Below are 9,567 nucleotides of genomic sequence, written 5' to 3'. Positions count from 1 at the left end.
GATACCAAAATCCAGGGATACTCAGGTCCCATTAAATATAATGGAAAGTAAAACGGTGTCCCTTATCTAAAATGACAAAATCAAACTTTGCTATTTGGAAAATATATATATATTCAGGCTGTGGATGCTTGAATCTGTGGATAATGAATCCATGGATAAGGAGGGCTGACAGTATATGAATTTTTGGAAATCTCAGTCTTCCACCCACACCACCAAAACCCCTTTTCTTGCTTTCCCTTTCTCCTTGCTTTACAATCCTTTCCCACCACCCTTTCTTTAATTTACTGATTTCTACAGATTGCCAGGTTTAAGAACTTCAAAATTCAGAATAAGGTGCCTCTATGAGGTATCTTGTATCTGGCATATAAAACTGGAGGGCCATTTAGATGCAAATAAATTCTCCCCTTCTAACGTACTTTTACTACTTGTTGGTAAAGCAAAACAAAATAAACTTTTAACCTTGGAATTAACTAATCTCCTACTCTAACCCGGAATGAAAATTAACCAAGATTTCTATAGCCATTTGTATTTATAGCGGCTGAATGTTGCAACCTGAACATTGTAATTCCTTATTGTACAAAACATTATAATTAATGGAATAACAAAAAGGAAGAAACAGTGTTTAAAAAATCCAAGAGAATTAGGATTTGGGTAAACAACTAGCTAGGAAATGTAAAAATGTTGGCTCTTCAGTGTGGTCTTTTATTAAACTGATTAATAACTAATAATTAATCATAAATATAAACAAGATAAACAAGAATTTTGAGAGGCAACTCACATGGCCAGATTTGTATCTGAAACTGTAAACTTGTACCATGATGAAAGTTATACATTGGATCATTTTGTTGCATGACCAGCTCAAGTCTATAAAATGTGATTACACTTGTCCCTCCATATTCGCTGGGGTTAGGGACACAGGACCCCCGTGAATGTAGAAAAAACACAAATAACAAGAACACTATGCTTTCACCTGAGAGAACACCTCTCTTGGAATCTCTAGGTCCTCCAGTGCAACTCTGTGGTCAACATCTGTAGTCACTGACCACAGAATTGTGCTGGAGTAACTACAAATGCCTAGTGGAGTGTTCTCTCTAGGAATCTGCAGGTCCTTCAGTGGGACGTTTGGTTAAATTTGACCACAGAGTTGTGCTGGAGGACCTAGATACTGTATTCCTAGAGAGAACATATTAATAAAATCTGCGAATAATCAAATCTGCAAAAGTCAAAGCCGCAAATGTGGAGGGACAAGTGTAACTGTGAATTTACTTGGACGCCAAGCACTAATGTATATACTGTACTTCATCACCAATCCAAATCTAATGTGTTCTCAAAACTCAAAGTTTTCACAACACACCAATATTGCTACACTGAAATTGACTCTCTGACTTTGGAAAGAAAAGGATCTCCCAAGAAAACTAAAATAAAAAAGTGTTCCTTCTCATTTGTTCTGAATTTGCGTCATATTGCTACAGAAGACCATGAAAGATCCTAAGAAATCCCTTCATATTAAAAATCGAATTGTATACAACAGTGATATGGAAGATAATTCAGAATAAGAACTTTGTGTCAGTTAAGTTACAGTTGGTAAAAACACTTGTTGGTAACATTGCTTGAGTTCTTAGAGCAGCAAACATTATGGTGTGACTATTAAATTATTTTACAAGTTATATCTTAATTGTCATCATAAATCAATTATAATCTGATTCCAAGTACTACTCATGCTGTCTGTCACCACATTTTCAGAATTACTATTCTAACATTCTGTGCTGTAAACTCAAACTCTGCCTCCCCATTTTTGCTCTGAAGTGATGGAGGAACAAAACTAATCCAAATTAGTGACAAATAAAGTTTGAACAACACATCTCTCACTCACTGCTCCCATTAAACTTACTGATCCTACATATAGCAATATACTTGCTCCCTAGGATATTTTTATTCATATGTGTAACATTGTTTTTAAGGCATCCTTTGTAAACCAGACCTATTGGTTAAACAGCATTGAGCAATGCTCTAATTTAAGCAATTAAATTGCTACACTGCATAGGTTAAGCACTGTAATAATTTTAAAAATGAGGTTCTACTGCATTCATTTACATCTTATTTAAGGTTTGCAGGTATCTGGTGATTGCAAAAGGCATTACTTTGCCCAGAAATTCCTTCAGCAAATTTTTCTCAGGGCCTAATTATTCCCTTTCTCTTCTTCCAAGATGGGGTTTCCTTTCCAACTCCTCCCCTTAATAAATTATTTTGACACAATTGGAAGTTTCAAAGGAATTATTATTGAGTAATTGGCAGCACAGTTGAAATACCAAACATATTCGGTTTAAGCAATCACATTTTATTTTTTAAAGAGCACAGCAGATTAAATGTGTGTAAACATTTGCATAGAGAGACTGTGGTGCAGTTCTGAGTTTATGTGTTTCATTATATTGAGTTTAATAAGACAGCAGATGTTTTTACGATTGATTTAATTCTGAGCCCAAACAACCAATTGATATCCCACCTTTCTTCCAACATGGTGCCCAAAGTAGCTTACAGAATCCTAGAGTTATCAGCTGGAAACAAACTGTGGATTATTTCTTTGGCTTGTCACTGGAAAGACAAGCTGGGTGCCAAATTCAGATGTTAAGATAAGCAAACTAGATAACATGCAAGCTCAGTACAGCTGCAGTATGCAAAGGATCTTGTAGCACCTTTGAGACTAACTGAAAGAAAGAAGTTGGTAGCATGAGCTTTTGTAGACTTCAGCCATGCTACCAATGTCTTTTTTTCAGTTACTCTCAAAGGTAATACAGTACAAGATCCTTCTGTATAATGATTTTCCAGACTAACACAGCTACAGTAGACAAAATTGCGGAAGGCAAGCTTAGATGACTTTAGCTATAGTCCTATCCTATGCCTCGTTGTTGTTGTTGTGTGCCTTCAAGTTGTTTCTAACCAGAGGCAAACCTATCACTGGGTTTTCTTGGCAAGATTTGTTCAGAGGGGGGTTGCCTTTGCCTACCTCTGGGGCTGAGAGAGTGTGACTGGCCCAAAGTCATCCAGTGGGTTTCCGTGTCTTTTTAATTCCCTGATTTTCCCCGTGTGCTAGTCTCCCTGGTGGGATTCAAATCCTGTCCCTAGAGTTTTAGGAGACTATCACACAGGGGAAAATCAGGGGAAATTGTGTGATTGTGAAGATTTTCACACACACGTGTGCATCCCATGACATCTCATGAATGGTTTGTTGCTGGAGCATTCCTGGTTCTTCCCAGGATAAGACCTCTTAGATCGCAATGTTGCCTGAAAATCTTTGGCACAATCGCATGACTTTCCCAGGAAAATGCCTTTTTAATCTCCTGACTTTCCCCATGTTATAGTCTCCCTGGTCAAATGCTCAAACCACTACACCACGCTGGTTCTGGGACCAAGCCCATTTAATAAAATAAGGCTTACTTCACACTAGATATGTATAGGACCGCACTATTAAAAAGAAAAATTAATAAAGGACTCTAAGCCATTGGTTCTCATTCATTAGGAGAAACTACCATGTATCTTATAAAGAAGTACTTTTTTTCCTGAAATGTACATCTCATGGATTGCAGCGGATGGTGAACTTGTAGTCAGCTGTTATAAGACCAAAAAAAAATTATGCACAAGATACACACTTGATAAATGTATACCATATTGTGCTAAAGACTCCCATCTAACCATATTTCCTAGGCAGTAAGCCCCATTGATTACACCGGGTATTACTTGATGAAATATGAACCATCTTGCATATTTGTTTATTCATCCACAGGCCGTGAAGGAAAATCCCCTTGAATTCAATGGTTCTTGCTTCAGAAAACAGAATCACAAGCACTGCTTTAGGACATGGCTGTGAGAAAGAGTCTTTGCAAACCTAGTTCTGTTGAAACACTCATATACGCAATAGCAGAAGTCATGCCTTCCACACATCCGAGGGTTCATGTTTAGCCCCTCTCCAAGTAAGCAGGTAGTGGAATATTTGTATGAGAACTTACGGAAGCATTGCCTGATGTGCTTGAGATACATGGATCAGTGGTAAAATACTTTAAAAAAATTGGGACTACATTTGGCATGTTTAGCAAAGCAGCACCTGAAATTTTCCTAATGCAAGAGCATTTCATGTCTTGAGAGACTGAAATGTTCTCTGCCTAACAAAGGCAGCTGTGATCTTACAAAGGATGGAGATGTCTTGGATCTCAGAAGAAGTAACCTTTTTGTATTGCTAGTGGAATTCAGATTTTATCTCCTGGACTTTGGAATGCTTTCTTCTCAGTCAGTGCCACATGGCCAGAAGGAGGAAGGGCTGCTTACACAGATATCCCTCCACAGAACAACACAGCAACAACACCTTGGACTTTTCCACACAGGGACCTATGTGCTTCCATCCCAACGATGGTTAAAGTGTTGGCATCCCGGAAAAGCAAGCAACTTTGCAAATGTTTATCACACAGAGATCACAACAAGGGGTTAAAAGCACATTACTAAGGCAAGAAAGTGGGTCGAACGCAAATTTGGGTTTCACACAGATGAGGACAAATCCCCTTGATAGCTTGGAAATAACTTTTTTGCACATGCTCCAAACTTGAGAAAATGCAGGTCTGTGACTAACATAGTCATTTTATATTTTCTCTCTCTCTCTCTCTCTCTCTGTGTATATATTTCAACACCTTTGCCTGATGAAAATGCCAATGGAGCTTTGAAAGCTTGCGTCATGTATTTTGTGCATTTTGGTTGGCTGACTAAAGGCATCACAGTCTTGTGTATTTTGGATGTTATTATGGATTAGTTGCCTTCTCCCAAGGACTAGATTAATAGGTGATTTAGCGCAGAGTTAATGCACTATTGTTGTTGTGTGCCTTCAAGTCATTTCTGATTTATGGCAATCCTAAAGTGAACCTATCATGGGGGTTCTTGGCAAAGTTTGTTCAGAGATGGTTTGCCATTGGCATCCCCTGAGGCTGAGAGTATGTGACTTGCCCGAGGTTACCCAGTGGGTTCCCATGGCCGAGATGGGAGTCGAACCCTAGTCTCTAGCGTCCAACACTCAAATTAATTAAAATTAATTAAAAATCTAATTAAAAATAATAATTGTAAGCCACTTTGATAGCCTTTAGGGTTGAAGGGCAGGGTATAAATACCACAAATAAATAAATAAATCAGCATTTTCCTGTGTTCAGGTAGAGATAACTCACTATACGATCATTTCCATCATACATTTGACTCTTTTAAGGTGTGTGTGTGTTTTTTTTTTTGGTGATTCAAGTAATTAAACCAGGACCATTTCAAGACACCCAGAATTTATTGTCTGAACAGGAATGCTGGTGGATACACACATTACACACCACTCACTCAATAGTTTATTCGGTCACTGACCAGTATAAAATTATATATATATATATACTGAGATAATAGTATGATCAAAACAGTTCAATTATTGGAACACAAGCCAGAAGGGCAAAAGGGCAAAGTCAGATCAAACTTGGTTTCTATGGCTCCAGCATCGCAAGAACAAAGTCCAGATTCACAAGGCATTTTCCTCTATTTCCCTTCCAATACATATAGCTCTTGGGAGGACAGTAAGCCAAGCTAAATAAATGACAAAGCTCTCCTAAATTTGGGCACTGTAACACAATATAAACAAGAAGCTGGTTGTGATACCACCATATGAATATTTACCAATACAGAATTAGAAAAGGCGGCAATTTCAGTCCGATGTTCGATATCCAGAATCCTTTGCCTTACGACCAGTTTGGCTTAATCTAATCCCAATTTTAGGATCACAGGCTATTTATCCTCATAGTTTGAATGGAAAAACAAGACTTAAGTTGTTTCCTTTAAGAATGAAAATGTATGAAAAAACAAGACCTAAGATTAGTATCAATATAGAAGCTGCACCTTTATTTTACCAACTTGCCTCTCTTTCCTGTTTTTAACAGGCGGCGTCACACATTATAAGTTAGAATAGTTACTGTATTGTTCTGTATTATTTATATGCATTGTGCTGCTATTTCTTGGATTGCTGGCCATGGGCAGCTTTACTTGCATCTATCTTATTGTTTGCATGTAGAGCACTGTATAGATAAAGCATAATAGTAATAGTAATAGTAATAGTTCACTTACTTTCCTGAGTTTAGATACATGCCACTCAATGGAGCTGTAGGCATTGCGTACGATTGCAGTGATGTAAGTTGTGTCTTTAGTGTAATATTGTTGGTATGTGAGCCTGTTGTTTTTGCCCCACTTATACGTTTCATATGCACTGTTGTTTATATTTCGTATTGTTGTGTGAGAGGAGCATAAGTCAATAAGTGTAGCTGGAGAAACCTCACGAAGACGAAACGGAGACTACAACTTTGTTTTAGCACTGCATTTGTTTTGATTATTGTAGCAATCTCATACTATTTTCACATACTGTTTTGGTATGTTTTTAACTGTATGGTGTTTCTGTTGTTGTTGTTGTTGTAAGCCGCCCTGTGTCCCAGCCTTGGGGAAAGGGCGGGATATAAACATAACAATAACAATAACCCTCTGCCTGGCAAGTTCAGCTGTCAGGGATTCTAAATGATCCCAGAGGGGGAATGTATAAGTCTTTGCAGAGTCAGGGATGCTTTGGTGGAGAGTTCCTGCATGGCAGAATGGGGCTGGGAGGGAGGAGGGCCTTCTTGGGGCCTCTCCCAACTCTAGGGCTTAATTCTATGAACCCACTGTCCTGCCAAGGAAACCCACCCTGATCTCCCGGGCCCTGGTCCCACCTTCAGAACCTCTGCGCCACTTGAGCACTGCCCTTCTTCGCCCACTACTAGGGAGGAGGGGGAGGAGCCTGAGCAGAACCCCACCCACCTGTCTGTTGACGGGCTGATGGCCCCGCCTCCCCCGATGGTGCGCGCTAAATAGGGAAGAGGAGGCGGAACTTTGTTTCGCTCCGCCTATCGTGTCCTTGACGGGCATCTGGCCCCGCCTCCCCGGCTTGGAATGCGAAGGAGGGGCGGTGCAAAGATGCCGCTAGCCTGCTGTTGTGAACGTTCTTTACAGGGAAGGGAGGAGGAGGCGGGACATTGACTTCGGCCTCGCCCTTGACAGACAGCTGGCCCCGCCTCCTCCGCGAGTGTCTGCTATTAAGAACGTTCTTTACAGGGAGAGGAGGAGGCGGAACTTCGACTTCAGCCCCGCCCATCCTGCCCTTGACGGGCAGCCAGCTCCGCCTCCCCCGCTGTAAAGAACGCTCATAATAGCCGAGGGAAAGGTCCTGTTTGCGTAGCGCAGAGGTTCCGAGGATGGGACCACGACCCTGGAGAAGCCCCGGCTGCGGCTTGAAAGCAAACAAGTCACACTCTCTCAAGCTTGTTATGACCGTTTCTGACTTAGCCCCGCCCCCTCCACTATTGCCCCGCCTCCCGGGCTTGGAATGCGAAGGGAGGGAGGGGCTCTGGAATGACGCCGCCGCCGCCGGAGCCAAGGGGGGGGCGAGGTCACGTGGGGCGAAAGGAATGCTAACAATGTGGAGAACGTCCCAAAGTGCTGCGCTGCGAGAGAAGAAGAAGAAGAAGCCGCCTTCGCCTTCGCCTTCTGAGCGCCAGACTGGGAAGAAGAATGGAGGAGGAGGGCAGCAGCAGCAGCAGCATTGCTAGTATCATCCGAAGGCCCTGAGAGGGAGAAGAAGGCAGCGTAATCGCGGAAGAGGTGAGGGCGGGGTCCCTCCCGGGCAGCCGAGCAATGGGGGCTTCCTGCGTCCAGTTGTGTTGGCAAAGAACAACAACGCCCCTAATCCACAAGGAGTCCCCTGTTCGGTGGATTCTGGGTGTTGTCGTACTTCTGGAGCTTGCCTTCCCCCCAAGAAAAGAGCAACACATCCACAAGGAGCCCTTGTTGGGGGGATGATGGGTCTTGTCGTACTTTTGGAGTTTGTTTACCCCTAGAAAAGTACAACAAACCCGCAAGGAGTCCCTTTGTAGTGGATGCTGGGTGTTGCTGTACTTTGGAGTTCGCTTACTCCCCCAGAAAAAGCTATCCTATGACTTCAGGGATTTCCCCCCAAGCATTTTGTTTTTCTTTCTTTGTTTCAAATTGTTAATTTACGTATATTTAATTGTTCTCCTTCGGTGTAAAAATGTTTGTGTCTTAAGTCACAACACTTACTAAGAGGAAGACCAGAGTAAACCTAAGAGTAATGTGAACAAATGCCTTATGGTTAAGACCCTTAGAAAGCAAAGAGATGCTTGTAATTTTAGCCAGTTTCTGTTACTGTTTTGTCCAAAGTGGAGGCTCTTTGGTGGATTTTGGGTGTTTCTGTATTTTATCAATGTATTTATTCCGTTCTTTTCTTACTATGTGAATAATAATGATTTGTATTGTGTGAATTGGGGCATGTGAGTGGCGATATTAATAAAGGGGGGCATTGGGGTATTTCCCCCCAATCATTGTATTCCCTTCTGACTTTCTAGAAAATGGTGTTTTATATTATGATACAAAGGTAGCAAGTATTTTTAACTGTCAATGTACATTTTGATATGTGTTCAATGTGTTGCCTAACGGTCTGTTGACTGTAATAATTTGACTTATGGCGACCCTGTTTTGCGGTTCCCTTGACAAGTTTTTCCGGAGCGAGGTTGCTATTGCCATCCTCTGAGGCTGAGAGAGTGTAGCTTGCCCAAGGTCACCCAATGGCTGAAACAGGATTCGAACCCAGGGTCATGGCCCAAAGCTCAGACCACTGCACCATAATGGCTCTGTTCCTGTCCCCTTTTGCCAATGGAGAGGTCAGAACAATGTGGAGCAACAAAGCATCTGTTTGGGGGTCTTGTTTGTTTGTTTGTTGTGTGTCTTCAAGCCATTTCTGACATATGGCAGCCCCTAATGCCATGGGGTTTTCTTGGCAGGCTTCTTCATATAAGGTTGTTCTTTTTGCATTGCTGTCCTCTGAGGCTGAGAGAGTGTGACTTGCCCAGGGTCACCTAGTGTGTTTCCATGACCATCTCCAGAGTCATAGTGCAACGCTCAAACCGCTACACCGCACTGTCTCTCTCATTGCATCATTGCACAGGTATAATTGTGTGTCTATTGAGCGCAAGGTGTGTCACTGGCATGGGACTGTTTTCTTGATGCACCTTTTGCACCCATGGCAGTTCTCCGGTCTCTTGCTGACCCCAAAACCACCCCGAACCACCTTTTCCCGCGGCAGCAATTGCATTAAAAAGCCAAATTTGTTTTGTTCATTACTTTGCAGTGTATTAACATATGGGTGCATCTACACAGTAGAAATAACGCGGTTTGACACCACTTTGAGCGCTGTAGCAGCATCCTGTGTCATCTTGGGAGCTGTAGTTTTACAAGGTCTGTGGCTTTCTCTGCCAAAGAGCGCTGTTACCTCACAAAACTATGAATCCCAGCATTCTGTTGGATGGAGCCATGGCTGTTAAAGTCGTTTTAGTGGTTTAAATGTTGGGCTATGACTCTGGAGACCAGGGTTCGAATCACCACTCAGTCATGAAACTCATTGGCTGACCCTGGCTGAGTCACACTCTCTCAGCCTCAGGGGAAGGCAATGGCAAACCTCCTCTG

General features: G+C 42.0%; 1 protein-coding gene across 3 annotated transcripts in view; it reads left to right on the top strand.

Moving 5' to 3' along the window:
- Positions 1-7,305: 7,305 nt before the first annotated feature.
- LATS2 (large tumor suppressor kinase 2) overlaps positions 7,306-9,567 on the top strand; it is a 77,534-nt gene continuing 75,272 nt past the window's right edge. For 2 of the 3 annotated variants that reach the window (XM_042457290.1, XM_042457289.1), the window contains exon 1: positions 7,306-7,689. The gene's annotated coding sequence lies outside the window, so the exon portion shown is untranslated. The remainder of the gene's footprint in view (positions 7,690-9,567) is intronic. The other variant, XM_042457291.1, reaches the window with a different exon arrangement.

The sequence above is a fragment of the Sceloporus undulatus genome, chromosome 3 (assembly GCF_019175285.1).
Source record: "Sceloporus undulatus isolate JIND9_A2432 ecotype Alabama chromosome 3, SceUnd_v1.1, whole genome shotgun sequence".
Taxonomy (NCBI): Eukaryota; Metazoa; Chordata; class Lepidosauria; order Squamata; family Phrynosomatidae; genus Sceloporus; species Sceloporus undulatus.
The sequence above is the reverse complement of the archived record's forward strand: the minus strand, read 5'-3'. Positions and strand labels throughout refer to the sequence as shown.